Here is a 20677-nt window from a genome sequence, read left to right as displayed (position 1 = left end):
CTCAACCTCAGACAGAGAAGGTGGTTGGAATTACTCAAGGATTATGACATGAGTATTCTTTACCACCAAGGTAAGCCTAATGTGGTCGGTGATGCCTTAAGCAGGTTGTCCATGGGAAGTACTTTCCATGACGAAGAAGGGAAGAGAGAGTTAGCTAAATATTTGCACAAACTTGCACGTACGGAGTCCTACTTATGGATTTTATAGAAGGAGGCATAGTGGTGACCAATGGGGATGAATCATCATTAGTGTCATAGGTGAAATAGAAGCAAGACAAAGACCCTATTTTGCTTGATTTGAAGGCAAGTGTCCATAAGCAAAGAGTATTGAATTTTGAACAAGGGGGAGATGATGTGTTGAAATACCAAGGCAGATTATGTGTACCTAAGGTGGATGGACTCGAAAAAGGATCTTGGAGGAGGCTCATAGGTACAAGTATTCCATTTATCCGGGTTCCACCGAGATGTACTGCAACTCGTAAGATGTATATTGGTGGGAAGGCATGAATAAAGATATAGCCGACTTTGTTGCCAACTGCTCAAATTTCCAGCAAGTGAAAGTAAAACACCAAAGACCTGGAGGTTTATCTCAGAATATAGAACTTCTAAAATGGAAGTGGGAGATGATTAACATGGACTTCATCACATGATTGCCAAGATCTCGAAGGCAACATAATTCTATTTGGGTGATTGTCGACATAATTATAATGTCAGCCCATTTCTTGCCGGTAAAGACTACATATTCAGTCGAGGATTATGCTAAGTTATAACTTCAATAAGTGGTAAGACTTCATGGAGTTCTAGTCTCCATTATTTCAGATAGAGGTTCACAATTTACTGTACAATTTTGGAAATCTTTCCGGAAAGGTTTGGGGTTCAAAGGTGAATTGGAGTACTGCTTTTCATCCTCAGACAGATGGACAAGCAGAGCGTACTATCCAGACCTTAGAAGATATGTTGAGAGCTTGTGTGATAGACTTTAAGGGAAATTGGGATGATCATATACCTCTCAGTGATTTCGCTCATAACAACAGTTACCATTCGAGCTTCCAAATGGCTCCATATGAAGCTCTTTATGGGAGAAGATTTAGATCTCCTATTGGGTGGTTTGAAGTTGGTGAAGCAGGGTTGATATGACCAGATCTAGTTCACCAAGCTATGGACAAGGTGAAAGTGGTCCAATAAAGATTGAAGATGATACAAATTCCCCAGAAGTCCTACATAGATGTTAGGAGAAGAACATTAGAGTTTGAGGTGGACGATTGGGTGTATTTTAAGGTTTCACCCATAAAATGTGTTATGAGGTTTGGTAAGAAGGGAAACTTAGTCCCTGGTATATTGGACCTTATAAAATCTCCAAGAGATGGGTAATGTGGCTTATGAGTTGGAGCTACCTAAGAGTTAGCAGCGGTCCATCCGGTATTCCATATTTCTATGTTGAAGAAGTGCTTGGGTGATCCTTCATTTATAATACCAACAGAGAATGTTGGTATTAAGTATAACCTATCCTACGAAGAAATTTCGGTTCAGATTTCAGATCGTCAAGTTTGCAAGTTGATGACAAAGGAATTTGCTTCAGTCAAGGTCCTTTGGAGAAATCAATTTGTTAAAGAAGCGACTTGGGAAGCTGAGGAGGATATGAAGAAGATATATCCACATCTCTTTGAATCCAGAGAGAATGCAGGTCAAGGTACTAAATTCTCTTCTTAGCTCTTTATAAGGCTATGTATAAACATGTTATTACTTGCTTTTGTTAATTCAGTGCTGAATGATGTTTTCGCCATTAGCTTAGTGAAAGAATTCTCATTCGAGGATGAATGTTACCAAGGGGGAGATATTGTAACGTCTCATAACTTGAGTTAACTAAGAATAAGCTAAGGAACCAAGAATAATCATTTTTATAAATAAGTAGAGAAATCTGGAAAATTTCTAGCTTTCAAAAGTTAGTTTTGGACATTTTCAAACAGCCATAACTTCCAGCTCAGGAAAAGTTAGGATTAGTTCCTTATATGATTGGAAATCCCTTGGGAAGATCTTTCCAACTCCACCTAGTTCGCACAAATCTGATGTTGTATGAGGTAGATATGCCTTTTGGAAGTTGGTCTATTGGACTGAGGAAAGTCCAATCCGGATTTTAGTAAGGGTAAAATTGTCTTTTCACCCTAGTATTGCCTAATTCGTTTTATGGGCTATTTATGGGTAAAGACAAAGCCCATCAGTATTAAAAAAAAATTAAGAACGCTTAGGGCTTGGAAGAAAAGAGAAAAGAAGAGGAAGATAAAAATTGTCCAAGAAACGCCAAGATCATTGCATGGATTTCATCAGGGGTGATCCCTATCAAGGTATGTGAGATCATCCGGTGTTCGGTCCTTTCACCCACACCCTAATTTGATTCAACACAGCAAATTAAAGTTTATTTGATTGAAAATCTTGAAGTTCTTGATGAAAAGTTGTGAAGTTCTTGTTGGTTGAATTTTAATTGATATCTTGTTGGTTTGGTTCATGTTTCCGGGTCTAATGTATTGGGAAATGAGGTATTTAGGGATCCTAAGTGTTTGAGATGATATCCATGGAAGTTTAGGAGGTTTAAAGATGAAAAACAGAGAAGATATGTTAAAGGTCTTGTCAGGTAGCCCTTGGGGTACCGCACCTGCTAGAGCCCCTCAGGGCAGGCTCTGTTTAAAAGGCCCTGGCATGCTGCACCCCTTATAGCACCCCAGACCAGGTTCGTCTGATAGGCCCTGGCTCCCCGCGCCTCTCATAGCTCCCAGACCCCCTGGAGACCCCGTTCATTCCCCATCTTTTCGTACTAGTTCCTAAGTGACGTACCTTTGATTCCTAGCTGATTCCAACAATCTAGAGTACATCTAAACATCATGAATCATCCACAAAAATGAGATCATGATCCTTGAATCCATCATCCAATTCAAGGGAATTTAAGATCAAGGTCAAAGAAGTTAAGAGTTAAGTTTAAAAGTTAAGAAGCAAGTAAAAAAGTAAGTTCCTAAAGCATTCAAGAGTCTAAAACAAACGTTTTAACTTTGTTTTAAGGTTCAAGTAAAGAGTTGAGTTAAATTCTCAAATGCTATAAAGGAACTAAGTATTCCCTAAGAGTTAAGTTTCTAGTATGCAAAGAGCATAAAGTTGAGTTCATTTCTCAAGAGTTATAAGGAACTAAGTAGTCCCTCAGAGCTTAAACTAAAATGTTTTCAAACTTTTGAAAAAGAAAGGAAACTAGACTTCTACAAAGGAAACTAGACTTCTACAGAGCGTATGTCTACTTTTAATAGAAGATAGAGGACACTATGATTTCCATGAGAGATTTTTAAAAATATAAGTTTTGAGCACTAATCTTAAATCACTGAATCAATATGTTTTGAAAAACACAAAAGCAGTATACATTTTGGGAGTAGTATTGAGCATCGATGTGGGGATGAAAGTTTAGATTAACTCAAGTCTCCATATTAACCATGTATCCATCATAGGTAGAAAAGTGTCATACTCTTTAGATGCACCCTCTTCATAGTTTACTAACGGATCCATTAGACAGTTCAGGTCCTATACTCTGGCAAGGTTAGTATAACACCCCTAAAATGACTTAGGTGAATCTAGAGCCAAACATTAATGTATTGATGGTACAAGGTCCAAAAATTGTCTATAATGTGGTATTGAGGCAGTGTTTAGTGTTTTGGGTGATTTGGAAGTGAAACCTCAAGGGACGACTAAAACATTCGACGACTAAGTCACCTATGTGCCTCATATGTTGTTATGTGCATATATGTGTGTTTCATGAGTTAATGAGGTAATTATATGAGTTATTATAGTATATATAGGCAGTGTGTCAAGTTTCGTGAAGTTTGGAGGTCAAACATCCAAGAACGTCCATGACGTTCGAAAGGTTTGCCTTGAAATGACCTTGTGTGTCTATGAAAGTTTCATTGAGTTTTACGTGTTTGTTTTGGATGAAATTCATATGAGAGGTCCTAAAATTGTATATGAATATATTTGAGTTAGAAGCGTCAGGGAAAGTATCCCCAAGGACCATCCAAGGGTCCTTGAGGAAAGACTCATGTTGGTGGCCAAAACTGCCTAAGGCAGTCCCACCTACGGTTCGTGAAAAGATGGCCAGTGGCCTTGTTGATGCCCCGTAGGTGGAGGTAGTAGTTTGGTACTTATACTATAGACCTAAGCTCCCATTTTCAAGTCTCTGAACCCATCAACGGAGGACAGGACAGTCTGTTGAGGGACTGACGCCCCATCGATGGGCATCCATTTGTGACGACTGTTTTCCTGTGCAGGCCACTGTTAAGTTAGAGGTGAATAGGTAAATTGACCCCACGTCCAAATAAGATAAAGGTCGGTTAATTAGGGGTCTTTTAGGTATTTTAAACATGTTTATAAGAGAAAACACTTGGAAGATTTCATTCTCCAAAAATCAAAACCCAAAATCCCTTAGAAATTCTCTAGAATTCCATTGTAGTCAAAACTCAAGGAAGGGATTGGATTGAAGCATTGAGTGGAGATTCTTCATCAAATTGGATTATTATATTTATTTAGGTATGGTTTTTTATCCTCAAAACTCTATTCATCAAGGAGCCCAACTTTCAAAGATGTTTTCCAAAGTTTTCAAAGATGAATTATCCAATTTTATGATCTATCCATGGATTCTTGCATCAAATGCTTTAAAGCATTGAATATTGATTGAATGATTGTAAATCTGAAGATTATAACTCAATTAACCTATGAATCCATGTAATTGATGAACCCTAGTTTTTGACTACTTTATGGGTTAAGTGATTTTGACTTAATGCTTATGAATTCTAGTGTAGTTGTTTATGGGCTATTGATTGATGTAATAATTGTATTGAATTGATATCTAGGTTTTCTTAGATTGATTAATCTATATTGAATTTACCTAGTTTCATTGAGTATCATAGTTTTTATATTTAATTGATGTTCATGGCCATGGGTAAGGGCCTTATGATATTGAATTGGATGGTTTAGCATTGGATTAAAGTGTTGAGGATGGAGTGGTAGCACGCTGCCCTAATTACCTTTATTTTATGTTAATTAGACTTCAATTTATTATTATGGCAGCTCTTGCAGTTTCAGAAAGGCTTTTTCAAATTTCACAAGAAATCCAGGAAATCGATGTTGTTATTGGTACGGTCCACTTATGGTGGTGATGTTATGTTCTTTACTTGCAATTGATGTGGCCTTGTTGGTGTTACTTTATGTTATATGATGATCATGGCCTTGTCGGAAACTACTTGAAGTATTTTGATGATTTGTATCGTTTATTTATCTGAAGTATGAGCATATCTATCTACATGTGAAGTAATGTGGAAGTATGTGTTTTTCTATGTTTATTAAGAGATCATGTAGACTATGACTATGTGCTTATATGTGTAGTCTTAGATGTTGATGCATGATTTTTACTACTTGACTATATGAGTTATGATTGTTATATTAATGATGATATGGTAATTTATAAGATGAAATAAATATGTAAGGGTCATTCCTAAGTGATTCAAAGAATGATATGCTATATGTTTGAGGTAAAGAATCTTGTGTCTTGGTTTGGTAGACTTGTGTACCTTACTTGATACATGTATGGATGATATGTGAATACGAGATATCTTGACTAGGTAGGCTTAGTGCACCCTTTTTATGTATGAATGAACGATATGTGAGACCTTAGATAATGTTCAGAAGGTCATGTACGTGGAAAAGGTTATGTTATGAATTTGAAGTTGAAGAGCCGTAATGGCATCCTTCATGTAAAGGATGATGGACTTAGGGTTGATTGGCTGGAACGACATCATATCATCCTTAGCAAATTCAGGATGATGTATCTTAGTCTCCATTGAAAGGTAACCCTAGTGGACCTCTTTAGTAGGGTGAATGTGATTGGGTTATGAACTAGATAAGAAACCTCTTTATGTGATCCTTTAATGTCAATTACTCTATGAGAACAAAGGTAGCACCGAGTGATCATGTCATGGGAGGTAGCTCTACTTGAGAAGGATACTAGAGCACAATGTATCTCTATTTGAGAATGAGACTATAGTGCGTAATAGTCCTTCATATTCCTTGACCATGTGCCTACAAGGGATGTGTCCTAGTTCTACCCTTGGCAAGTAGAACACCCTCATCGGAGTAGGTTAGAACTCCGGATTCCATGTCTATCTATCATGGTCTATGTAAGTTGTTGTCTTTTTTTTATCATATGGGATACTTAGTAGCATTAGAGAAGTTCTATGATGTTTAGGTGGTGGTATGGGACACTATCTAGACATTGACCAATAGGCTTTGAATATGTTAGTTAGAGACCCTAGGTCTTGTACAAAATCATTACTTGAATATCTTTATGTGATGAATGATTCATAAATGAACTAATGAATGTAATGAATTAAGTTAAGAAAAAATGTTCAATGAATAAGTACTTATCTATAGTAGATAAGGGTTGTCTAGTTAAGGTGTGAAGGGGGCATAAGAATGGTCACTTCGTATCTTACCTAGATAATTCTTAAGAATGACTCTAGTTAGGGAAGATGTAGACTATGTTGACATGATCTAAGCATTAGGTAGTCTTAAAGATTATTTAGGTAATCTTGAAGAGATAAATCATGGACATTATCTTCTTGATTTACTTAAGTAAGTCTTTTGATAGCCTTTGGAAGGAGAATGCCATATTATCTATGTGTTGTTGTGCTAAGTGAGAATGATTCTATCTTAGGTAGTCTATAGGATCTCTTAAGTGTGTGTGTAACAGATTGTATAGGCGGTCGCTTCACAACTCACTCAAGTGAGATTTAGAATCACCTTTGGTAGAAGGATCTCATATTCCTGTGTTTGGTGTCTTGTAAGTGTGTTGATCTCATTATATGTGGTCTCCAGGATCATTTAGGTGTGCCTAAAGTGGTTGTATGGACGGTCTCTCTTTTTCTTACATAAATGAGTCTTAGGATAGCTTTTAGCGGGGGGATTGCATATTAGAAGGTGTCTTAAGTGAAGCTAAGGAAACTTCACAGCAACAATGTAGGGGTTCACTGTACGGTGAAGTGGGTTACTCTAAGGTGGCTCCTAAAAATGTGATAAATTGTCTAAGTGATTTCTTATGTGTTTCTAAGTTGTTAAATGTTGTTCTTATGATTATGATATGATATTTAAATGAAAATATGCATATTTCTAATAAATGTTCGTTTACATGATTTTATGCATAATGCCATACTTAGTACAAGTGTTTGTACTAATTCCATTACATGATTTTATGCATAATGCCATACTTAGTACAAGTGTTTGTACTAAATCCATACATTTTGTTATCTCTAAAGGTGTAGGTGAAAGGTGAGAAGTATCGTGAAAGAGAGCTTGGATTCTAGAGTCGTTCAAGCAAAGATGAAGTATGTCCTCAAATGACTAGAAGGCATACATACATGTCTTTTATTTCAAAGTATTGTAATAGACTAAGTACTTTCTATATTAGTATTGTATCGACCGTGTCCCAAAGTAGTCTCGTGTCTAAGCTTTTATGAGACTGAGACTTAGTATTTCCTATGATTTCTAATGAAAGATGTTATTAAATATATTCTAATGTTTTGTGAACAGTTTTAATTTCGCACTACTTTTCATATGTTTTATATGCAATGAATGGTACGGAAGGGCTTGTACAAAACCTAGAAGAGGTCAAGTACGCGTGTCGCAATCCGAGATTGGCCCTAACTTCTAGGGTATGGTCCTTGGCCGTGACAGTTAGGATGGCCGGGCAAGCGTGGGTCGAGTAAAGCTATATTATCACTATAGCTCTTAAGTGATGGTTGTCTGTTAGAGAAGCTCCCATAGCAGTATTGTATTTTCATATACATCAGTTATTTGTATTTTCATATACATCAGTTATTTGTATTTTCATATACATCTCAGAGATTATTTGTACACCTATATACATTAGAGTTTACAACATGTTTTTAGTCAGCATTTCTCTATACATTCAGAGTTTACAACATTTTTTGTCAGCATTTCTTTATATTGCAATTAAATTTAAACTGCGTATATTGAATAAGAGTTAGTAGATCATGAGTTAATTAGAGCCAAGGTAAGTATCTTTCTAACTCCTTTTCAAGCTTAAAGTCATTATTTAGCATTTCAACTCGCATACTTATACAGTCAATGTACTCATTCCAATTGGCCTGCATCATTTTATGATGCAGAGGCAGGTAACCAAGATCAGCACGCAGCGCTTCATAGATCCAGAATGAGCTCCATAGTCAGTGGTGAGCCTCATTGCATTCTGAAGGAAATCCTTTTCATTTGCTTTACTAGTTCAGTTTTTAGGATGTTGTGGGGTTTGTCCAAGCATCCATCTCAGTCAGATTAGAGGCTTCGTAGACAGTTAGTAGTTCAGTTTGGAGTTTATTTTACTTTTTGATACTTAGGTGCCATTTTGGCCAGAATATTATATAAAGTATTTCTTTCAAACATGCTTTATTTCTTGAATAAGTTAAGTTTAGACTTCCGCTAAGTTAAGTAAGACAGACCAAGGGTTTGCTTGGGGGCCAACAATGGTCTTCGAGGGCCAGCCACGTCCAAGGTGTAGGCTTTGGGCGTGACAATTATCATACTTCAGTAAAGAAATTATACTCATCCCGATGTATCAACAACTACTGGATTCGAAACATGTTTTTTGACTTCTTGTTGAATTGAATGTGCACCACGATCCAAATAAATAGAATATCAGATACTAATATATTTTTTTACTAAAATAATTAATGTATAATAATTAAAACACTTTTTGCTTACCACTTTCTTATCATGAATAATCACATTGGTTGAAGAATCACTATGGTGTGTTGTGGGTAGAATGGACTCTTCCCTTTCCTGTTCCTTAATGGATGTATCATCCTTTTGTTTTTGTCAAAAAATGGAAGTATCTGTTATGTCACCCCCGATACTACACCCTGGACGTGGCCGACAATCGAAGACCATTGCTGGCCCTCAAGCGAACCCTTGGACTGGCTTAATTAATTCAGCGGAAGACTAAACTCAACTTAAACAAGAAATAAGACATATTTAAAGGAAAGTACTTCTTATAATATCTAGCCATAATAACAGTCAAATCTCATCAAGAAACAATTAACTCTCAACTGAAATACTAGTGTCTACGGAGCCTCTAAACTAACTGAAGAGGGATGTTGGGACAGACCCACAACATCCTAAAACTGAATTACTAATCACAAAAGAAATGGGTATCCTCCATAATGCAAGAAGGCTCACCACTAACTCTGGAGCTCAATCTGGATCAACGAAACGTCGAGTGCTGATCTTGGTTACCTGCGTCTACATCATAAAATGATGCAGGCCAAAAGGCATGAGTATACTGAATGTACGATTATGCGAGTTGGGAAGTTAAACAATACATAGGCTTGAACGGGAGTAAGAATGAATACTTATCTTGGCTCTGTTCTGTAACACCTTGAAAATTCAAGATGTGTCGTAAATCCTAACGTAGGTGTCATAAGGTCTAAGTAATGTTTTTAAGTCCACTGTAATGAATTGAGGTCATTTAGGAAGTTTAAGAACCAAAACATCCAAGAACGTCCGTGACGTCCGGGAAGTTGGTTCAAAGGGTTGCTAGCGTGCCTTATCCTATTTGACTAACTTTTAGGAGTCGGAAATGTACGAAAATCGTGTGAGGGTAGATAATAGGTGTTTGATTTGTTTCATGGTTGAAACGTCCGGGTACGACTCCCCAAGGACCAACCAAGGGCCCTTGAGGAGGACCCTTGCGTATGAAGAAACACTGCCTGGATAGTGAGCATCGACAGGACCACCTACGGTCCGTGTGTGGAATGACGACGGGATATTGATGCAACCTCGTCCCATAATTATCCAAGTTGATGAAGGCCTCCACCTGTACAATCTAAGAACTCATCGACGAAGTGCATGACGGAGGGGTGAGGGTCCGTAGGTTTACAGACGTCCCGTCAACGGGGTTCCATCTGTGAAGGGTGAGTTTTCTGCACATTTTTATATTAATTCATTTAATTAATTAGGTAGTTTAGGGGTTATTTAGGTATTAAGGGGAGACAAATTAACTAACTTAAAACCCATATAAAAGCCCCAACCCCAATTAAACTAATAAGAACTCTAAAACACAAACTCTTTTCCTTCTCTCTCTACTTGAACTCACCATTGAAGACTAGCAAGGAGAAGTGATTGGCGGCTGGAAAGGGGTAAATTAACCATCAAATTGTTATCAAACGTTAAGGTATGGGATCTAATTCACCTTTGACACTCTTTTCTCAAAGGGTTCCTTCAAAATAGATTTCAAAAGTTGAGATTTCTTATGAGTTTCATCCATTTACGAAATTGAATTTATGTATTAAGTTGTTTATGATTTATTAGTTCATATGTAATACATTAACATGAATTTTAACTTGTTTATGGTAATTGTTGATGGTTTGGTCTAAATTGAAGAACATGATCCGCAATCCCTAACCCTAGGTTGTGATCTTGACCTATATTATATTATGATCATTCAATTGTCTTGGTTATTGAATATATTACTATCCTAATGCTATTTCTTGAGATGTAATTTAGGTTATGAAGTATATTGTGAAATTAGCCTTTGTATCTTGTCTTAAGCTATGATCTAGTGTTTAATTGGGTTATAGAGATACAATTGGCCTTGTTATCTTATTGTTTATCATTGTGTGATGATGTTTCTCCCTTAGTTGGGTTGAGTTATGGGTTGATGGTAAGACCTTGATGATGAACTATGAGGCAGACTTGGAAAGTCTTAGAATCTCCATCTTTACTTCCAATTGTGATTAATTGTGGTTAAGTCATGATATTATGTTTGAGTATGACTTGTATTAGGATTGGTATGATGGTATGAGGATTGAATTTAAATGTCTTGATTATGGTTGTAGGTTGATTAGGATGTAAATGTTATAAGGCTGGTGATGTATACCAATGTGCCTTATTATGAAATGCTATGTAATGTGTTAACCTGACTTATATGAATTTTGATGAAAGGACTATACTCATGCAATTTTTATTGAGTTATTGATGATGGTGATTATACAAGGGATAGACCCTATGAACTAAACTAAGCTATGATTGTTAATTAAAGGAATAAATACATTTCAATAAAGGGACAGCTTAGTACTAATTGAACTTTACAATGCGAGGTGATGACTTTCCATAGAGGAAGATTCGCCCTGTAGTTCTATATGAGATGTTGACTTCCCATAGAGGAATACTCATCCAAAGGATTACCATGAGAGGAGGCCCCAATTATAAGGTGGTATCGATAGGGAATATACTATCTTTTAGTTCTTGAACTATGTTGCCCCCATAGGAAAACTAGCTAGTGGATCCACCTAGAAAGCTACGCTTGTGTTTGTAACTACTTTTGTCGGTAGACCACCTTCCATCGGTGTAAGATTTTACAACACTGGATTCCACACATAGATCATGTGGTCTATGTCGGTTAAGTTAAGTGTTCCCCAAAGTAAAAAAAAATTAATGAAGTATAAGCTAACTAAGGTGACTTGAGAGGTTTAACTTAGCCTTGGTAGGGGTGTGGGACTCTACATATGCCTTGCACTATTTGACTTTGATGGAAGTTTTAGGATGTTGATATTATGTATGCATATGATAATGATGTATATGATGATAATATGTTGATGCTACAATGTAAATGTCGATATATGATGATGATTATCCTCTTGATATATGTAGTTGGAGTATATTGTTAAGTTGGACATTGGTTATGTTTTCTTGTTAAGTTTACTTGGTTGAGCAAGGTTATGAGGCTTTGCTTCGTCATTGCACTTGTTGACTTGATAAAGATTCATGAGTAGTTTTCTTGCTTATTATGATATGGTTGAATCTTGTTCATTCTTGTGATGTTATTCCGTAATGATAGGGTTATAGTAAATTATGATTTCAAGTATACTGGAATACGTATTACTTGTTGAGTTTATAAGAATGTTTGGTTGATTGATATGACGTGCTTGTCTTTGAATTAGGTTCTGAAAAGGTTAAAATGTCATGTTTTGACTAAAAGTCCCTTTTTAGCATGTTTTGCTTGTATATGTGCATAAAGTCTCATACTTAGTATATGTGGAGTACTAACCCCATTTTCTTCCCTTTTCCCAAATATTTTAGGTTCCATTCATTGAAGAGTTTGGAAGGAGACATTGTTGAAGGCTTGGATTCTTCATTTCATCCTAGAAGGGTAGGTCCTCAGCTTCTGAGGGCAATGCCATTATCTAGCATACAGACTTGTTATGAGCTTAAAGACTCTTTCATTTCTTTATTTTTCAATTGAGTACTATATTTTTGTATGACCTATATGTGGTCTTGTTTGATTGATGTAAGGGATATGCCCATATTGTGACGTGTAGATGGTATGAGATGAGACAATCTTTGTGACTATTTTTCTATCTTATATATGTATATGTGCAATAAAAGTAGAAGGGTATGTAACCTTCCTATACGAATGGTCTATGTATACTCGATACAATTATATATTATGTGTATGTAGAGGTCTATGTAAACCTCCAAGTAGTTATAATGGATGTTTTAAATTTTTCTGCAGTTTTAAACCTATGAATGTAATGACATGAGACTAAGAGGCTAGTCTTAGTCCTTAAAAAGGATGACGACACTAGTTACATCTAGGGGGTAAACACGGGAGTGACATGTTCAACTCATCATCTATTAACTCTTATTCAATATATGCAATTAAAATAAATTCAATATAAAGAAATGCTGACAAAAACATGCTTAAACCTCTAAGTATATATATACAAGTACGCAACAAATATCTGAGATATATATAAAATACAAACTGATGTATTATGAAAATACAATACTGTTGTGTATAATAATACAATTTACCTGAGGGAGATTCTCTAACCGACAACCATCATTTAAGATCTACAGTGATGATACAACGGTCTACCGCACGCTGCCAGCGCATCCTATACCGAACCAAAGGTATAAGACCTGAACTACCTAATAGATCCACTAATAAATTGTGAAAAGGAATCATATAAAAAGTATGACCTTTTTGTACCCATGGTGGCTAACATGGTTTATGAGAGTTGTGAGTTATCTGAAATCTCCCCCATATCGGTGCTCAATACTACTCTTAAAAATATATTGGCTCTCAAAAACTTCCTATATATTTCACTAAACGATTGAGACCATTGGTACTATCAATAATTACTGAATTCAACTCAAAATAACTCGAAATAACGAGTATCTAAACAACAATGATAACCAACAATCCAATCAACAAGAAATCAAACATTCTTTCAAGAACTAAACTCTTAACATGAAATAAATCCTCAATTTTCCTAAACTGAAACAAATTGATGCGTGGGTGAAGTAAACCAACACGAATAATCCCACATACCTCAATGGGATCATCCCCCGACGAAATCCATGCAATGAATTCTTGGCGTTTTTGCGTCTTCATCACCCTTCTTCTCTTTTCTCCTCTCTTTCAAAGCCCTATCTTATTTTATAATCGTGAGAAATGATTGGGATAAGATTAGACCCCAACTATTACCCTTAAAATGATATTAATAATTGATTTAGGAAAAGACCAAAACACCTTTAACAAATTTGGATTCGGGATTTCCTCTACCCAATAATCCAACTTCCGAAAGTCATATCTCCTTATATGACCTCGAAATTTCACAAACTTAGCATTGTTGGAAAGATCTTCTGATGAGATTTCCATCCATATAAATAACTCACTCAAAATCCTCCTGAGATGGAAGTTATGATCATTTGAAAATGACCAAAAGCTCACTTTTGAAATCTGGAAATTTTCCAGATTTCCTTACTTATTTCCAAATCTGATTATTCTTCTTTTTCCTTAGCTTAAACTTAGTTAATTATAGATACGAGTTGTTAAAATATCTCCCGCTTGGGAACATTCTTCCTCGAATGAGGATTCTTTCAGGAAGTTAAGGGTAGTAATATTATTTCAGCACTCACAAACAAAAGCAAGTAATAATATGCTTATACACAACCTTAATAAGTGCTAAGAAGAGAGTTAAGTACCTTGATCTGCATTCTCTCTGGATTCAAAGCGATGTGGATATCTCTTCTTCCTATCCTTCTCAGCTTCTAAGTCTCTTCTTTAACGAATTGGTTCCTCCAAAGGACATTGACTGAAACAACTTTCTTTGTCCTCAACTTGCTAACTTGACGATCCAAAATCTGTACATGAATTTATTCATAGGATTGGTTATCCTTAATCCCAACATTCTCTGTTGGTACTATCAATGAAGGGTCACCTAAGCACTTCTGTAACATAGAAATATGGAATACCGGATGAATCACATCTAACTCTTGGGGTATCTTCAATTCATAAGCAACATTTCACACTCTCTTGGAGATTCTATAAGGTCAAATATACCGCGGACTAAGTTTTACCTTCTTACCAAACCTCATAACTCCCTTCATAGGTGAAACCTTCAGATACACCGTTCATCTACCTCAAATTCTAATGGTTTCCTCCTAACATCTGTTTAGGACTTTTGGCGACTTTGTATTGTATTCAACCTTTCTTGAATCACTTTGACCTTCTCCATAGCTTGGTGAACTAAATCTGGTCCTATCAACCCTGCTTCGCCAATTTCGAACTATCCAATAGGAGATCTGTAACTTCTCCCATAAAGAGCTTCATATGGAGCTATTTGGATGCTCAAATGATAACTATTGTTGTAAGAGAACTCAATGAGAGGTATTTTATCATCTCAATTTCCCTTGCAGTGGCATGCTCTTAACATATATTTTAAGGTCTACATAGTACGTTGTGCTTGTCCATCTGTTCGAGGATGAAAAGTAGTGCTCAAATTCACCTTGGAACCCAAACCTTTCTGGAAGGATTTGTAGAATTGTGCAAGTAAACTATGCACCTCTATCTGAAATAATGGAGATCGGAACCCTATGAAGTCTTATTACTTCTTGAATATACAACTTTGCATAATCTTCAACCGAATAAGTAGTCCTTATCGGCAAGAAATGGGCTGACTTTGTCATCCTATTGACAATCATCCAAATAGAATCATGTTGCTTTCATGATCTTGGAAAGCCTGTGATGAAGTCCATATTAATCATCTCCCACTTCCATTTGGATGTTCTTGAGCTAAACCTCCAGGTCTGTGTTGGTCCACTTTTACTTGCTGACAATTGGAACACTTGGCAACAAACTCAGTAATATCTTTCTTCATGTCTTCCCACCAATATACCTCTCTCAAATTGTGGTACATCTTGGCGGAACTTGTATGAATGGAATATCTGGAGCTATGAGCCTCCTCCAAGATCCTATCTTGGAGTCCATCAACCTTAGGTACACATAATCTACATTGGTACTTCAACACATTATATGCCCCTTGTTCAAAAGCCAATACTCTTTGGTTGTGGACACTTGCCTTCAAATCAAGCAAGATAGGGTTTTGGTATTGCTTTTCTTTCACCTCCAACACTAAGGACGACTCAGCCTCATTGGTCACCACTATGCCTCCTTTTGTGGAATCCATAAGTGAGACTCCTAAATGTGCAAGTCTGTGCACATCCTTAGTATAACTCCCTCTTCTTTTCTTCAACATGGGAACTACTTCCCATGGACAACCTGCTTTAAGGCATCAACAACCACATAAGCCTTACCTGGGTGGTAAAGAATACTCATGTCATAATCCTTGAGTGATTCCAACCACCTTCTCTATCTCAGGTTGATCTCAATCTGAGTGAACACATATTGGAGGCTCTTGTGATCAGTAAATATATCCACATGAACACTATATAAATAATGACGCTATATTGAATTCAATGCAAACACTACTGCAACCAATTCTAAGTCATGAGTTGGATAATTCTTCTTATGAACTTTCAACTGCCTGGAAGCATAAGCTATAACCTTGCCATTCTTCATTAATACACAGCTCAAGCCAACTCTTGATGCATCACAATACACCAGAAAGCCTTGAGTACCCTTTTGTAAGGTCAAAATCGGAGCGGTAGTCAATCTCCTTTCTACTCCTGAAAGATTTTCTCATAAGCTTCAGACCATTGAAACTTGACTGTCTTCTAAGTTAGCTTGGTCAAAGGAGAGGAGATAGATGATAATCCTTTAACAAATCTCCTATAGTAGCCAGCCAAACTCAAGAAAATCCTTATATCTGTTGGAAGATGTGGGTCTAGGCCAACTTTGAACTGCCTCAATCTTCTGAGCGTCGACTCTAATACCTTCAGCAGAAACAATGTGGCCTAAGAATGCCACAGACTTAAGCCAAAACTCACACTTGGAGAACTTGGCATACAATTCTTTGTCTCTCAATGTTTGAAGAACAATCCTTAGGTGACCAGCATGATCTTCTTCATTCCTTGAATAAATCAGCATGTCATCAATGAAGACGATGACAAACAGATCTAAATAAGGTTTGAAGACTCTGTTCATAAGATCCATCAACGCTGCAGGTTCATTTGTCAAACCAAAGGGCATAACCGAAAATTCATAATGCCCATACCTTGTTCTAAAAGCTGTCTTAGGAATATCACATTCCCTTACTCTCAACTCATGGTAGCCAGATATTAGATCAATCTTGAATAAGTAAGAAGCACCCCGAAGCTGATCAAAAAGGTCATCTGTCCTCAGAAGAGGATATATATTCTTATTGGTCACCTTATTCAGCTGACAGTTATCTATACACATCCTAAGGGACCCATCCTTCTTCCTAACAAACAAGACCGGAGCGCACCAAGGTGAGATACTCGGCCGAATAAAGCCTTTTTCTAACAGATCTTTCAATTGCTCTTTTAGCTCTTTTAACTCTGCTGGTGCCATTTTATATGGCAGAATAGATATAGGATTAGAATCTGGGACGACACCTATGCCGAAGTATATCTCTCTTTTGGGAGGGCTACGGGTAGATCATTGGTAAAGACTTTAGGAAACTTACTGACAATAGGGACTGGCTGAAGGGAAGGTACCTTAACACTTGAGTCATTAACTCTGACTAAGTGATATATACACCCCTTAGAAACTAAATTCCTCACCTTAAGGTACATAATGAAGTGACCCTTAGGCACTGCTAAACTACTAGCCCACTCTATGACTAGCTCATTAGGAATCTGAAACTTTACAACTCAAGTTCTGCACTCTATTAATACATAACAAGCATGTAGCCAGTCCATACCTAGAAGACATAAAAATCTACCATGTCTAACTATTATTAAATCAGTCATGGTACTCTTGTGACTGACGAAAAAAGGAAAATCACGATAAACCCTTTCTGCTAGAATGGATTCACCAACAGTTGTGGATACACTAAATGGTTCGCTAAGTTGCTGAGACGAAATCTCAAAGTTCATAGCAACATAAGGAATTACAAAAGATAAACTAGCTCCTGGGTCTAGTAATGCATAAGCAGTAAAGTCAAAGACTCGAATCATACCAGTGACAACATCTGGCGAATTCTCTTGTTCATGGCGATTATTAAGAGCATATAAGCGGTTTGTTCCTCCGCCTGTACCAGAAGCAACTCCTCTAGGTGCAGTCTTGTTTGGTGGAGAAACCAATGAAGATTGAGTTCTATTGCCCGTATTTCCACTGCCTTGCTTGTCTTTGGGGCACTCTCTCATGAAGTGACCCTCTTGACCACACTTGAAACAACCCGTGAAGCCTTCACAACAGATGCTAGAGTGATTCCTACCGCACTTGGCATAGGCAAAAGACTTAGTACCTCCTTGATCCACACTACCTTGAGACTGAGCCGACCTAGCATTGAAGTGCTGCGAATTCTGGGCACTATACTCACTTTGGTTTCAGGGTGCATGTACACTAGCAGATGATGATTCATGCCCCTTTGTTTTCTTGAATTATGGTCGGCTTAAACCACCTTTCTGTTGGCCAGACTCATTCCCATACTTGTCCTTCTTGTTTCAGTACTCTTCTCTATCCTTCATCTTCTCTTCTTTAAATTGTTGAACATATACCATCAGCCTGGATATGTCCATGTCACCTATCAACATGGAAGCCCTACCTTCCTTACTAGAAGTGCGACCCAACCCTGCAACAACCAGACTCATTCTACTCCTCATGTCTTTTACCATCTCCAGAGCATAGCGAGGTAGTTGGGTGACATCGCGTACTCATGTACACTCATAGATTCCTGTTTCAGAGTAAGGAACTCCCTCACCCTGGCTTCCTTCAATTCGCGAGGAAAACACCTCCCCAAGAAGGCTTTTTCGAGGCAAGCCCAACTTGGACGTGGTGCATCCTCAGCTCTACCATCCTTCCATTGATAAAACCAGGTTCTAGCCACACCCTTTAGTTGATATGTAGCCAATTCAACCCTTTCAACATCTACCACATGCATTACCTCATACACCTTCTTTAACTCCTCCACAAAGTTCTCTGGATCCTCAATAGGGCTTGATCCAGTGAAACTACGAGGGTTCATTCTCAGAAACTCACGAACTCTCGAGGTATCAATCCCATCTTGTCGAGTTCCTGTCCTGGTTGGTTGCAACTTGACTTAATATCCGGATAGCTTCTCGGAAATTGACATTTGTGACCTCTCCTTGGGGTTGCACATCCGGTGCATTAGGGACCTCTTGTTCATCAATATTTTTCTGGTCTGGCCGACCTCTGGCTGCACTTTGTGGAGGCATGATGATCTGAAAATATGCATAAGCACGAATTAGAGAGAGATTATTAGAGATATACTCTACGCAGGAAAAGAATATGAAAGAAGTGGAACATTCATAAATCTGTAGCCTCCTAATCAAAGATGTGGCGCGCTTCACACCGATGACTAAGACTTTATAGAAACGACTTCATAGACTCCCTAGGACTCTTGAAATATGTTTTCTTATACCAAGTTTGTCATGCCCGAGCCTACACCTTGGACGTGACCGGCACTTGAAGACCATTACTGGCCCTCATGCAAACCCTTGGCCTGGCTTACTTAACTCAGTGGAAAACTAAACTCAACTTAAATAAGAAATAAGACATTTTTTAAGAAAAATACTTCTTACAATATCTGGCCATGATGGCAGTCAAGTCTCAACAAGCAACAATAAACTCTCAACTGAAATACTAGTGTCTACGAAGCTTCTAAACTAACTGAAGAGAGATGTTGGGACAGAACCCACAACATCCTAAAACTAAACTACTAAACACCAAAGAAATGGATGTCCTTCGGAATGCAAGGAGGCTCACCACCGACTCTTGAGCTCAATCTAGATCAATGAAGCACCGCGTGCTGATCTTGGTTACATGCGTCTGCATCATAATATGATGCAGGCCAAATGGTATCAATACATTAAATGTACGAGTATGCGAGTAGGGAAGCTAAACAAAACTTATCCTTGAAAGGGAGTAAGAATGAATACTTACCTTGACTCTGTTCAACTCATGATCTACTAACTCTTATTCAATATACACAGTTAAAATAAATGCAATATAAAGAAATGTTGACTGAAAATATGCTTAAACCTATGAGTATATTTACAAGTACACAATATAGACTGATATGTATATAAACTACAATACTGATGTATTATGAAAATACAATACTGCTTTGTATAGAAATACAATTTACCTGAGAAATATGTTCTAATCGACAAACATCACTTAATATCTACAGTGATGATACAACGGTCTACTGGATGTTGCCAACACATCCTATAGCTGGCCAAAGGTATATGACCTAAGCTGCCTAATGGATCCACTAGTAAACTGTGAAAAGGAATCATGTGACCTTTTCTAACCATGGTGGCTAACATGGTTTATGGGGGCTGTGAGTTATCTGAACTCTCCCCCATATCGGTGCTCAATGCTTCTCCCAAAAATATATTGGCTCTTATGTTTAAAACATACCGATTATGTGGTTTGATATAAGTGCTCGAACTTAGCTTTTTAAAAAGCTCTCTTATAAATCATAGTTTACTCTTTCTTCTATTAAAGCAAGCCATAGGTCCTGTGGAAATCTAGCTTCCCTTCCTTCTCAAAAGTTTGAAAACATTTTGTTTAAATCCTTAGGGACTACTTAGTTCCCTTGTAAATTTTGAGAAGTGAACTCAACTTGATACTCTTTGCTTACTTGAAACTTAACTCTTAGGGAATACTTAGTTCCCTTATAGCTTTTTAGAATTTAACTCAACTCTTTACTCTTTCTTGACTTGAACTTGAGTCTTAAGACAAAGTTAAAATGTTTAAATAAGACTCTTGAAAACCTTTAATATATTAACTTTAACTTATTTCTTAACTTTAGACTTGACTCTCAACTTCATTGACATTGATATTAACTTTCCTTGAATGGATTATGGATTTAAGGTTTCAATTTGAGTTCCTAGATGATTTCTAGGTATTTTAAGATCATTTGAAGTAATTAGAATTCATTGGAGGATGTTAATGTACCATAGAAGGACTTTATAGGGCTAAACTAGGAAAACTGGACGAAAAACGTCGGGTCGGGCGTACTGGTGGCACGCCGCGCCAGACTAAGTTGACTTTGGCCTGATTCTGGCGCACTGGTGGTGCGCCGCGCCAGACCTTTGTTGACTGAGGCAAATTTACTGGTGCACTACAGGCGCGTCACGCCTGCCCCTACCCAGGTGCGTTTGATGAATTTTTCAACTCGTTT

At 37.3% G+C, this 20677-nt stretch overlaps 1 pseudogene; it reads right to left on the bottom strand.

Annotated features, from left to right (window-relative positions):
- LOC107022086 overlaps positions 1-18701 on the bottom strand; it is a 58114-nt pseudogene extending 39413 nt beyond the window's left edge.
- Positions 18702-20677: the final 1976 nt, after the last annotated feature.

The sequence above is a fragment of the Solanum pennellii genome, chromosome 6 (genome assembly GCF_001406875.1).
Source record: "Solanum pennellii chromosome 6, SPENNV200".
NCBI lineage: Eukaryota > Viridiplantae > Streptophyta > Magnoliopsida > Solanales > Solanaceae > Solanum > Solanum pennellii.
The sequence above is the reverse complement of the archived record's forward strand: the minus strand, read 5'-3'. Positions and strand labels throughout refer to the sequence as shown.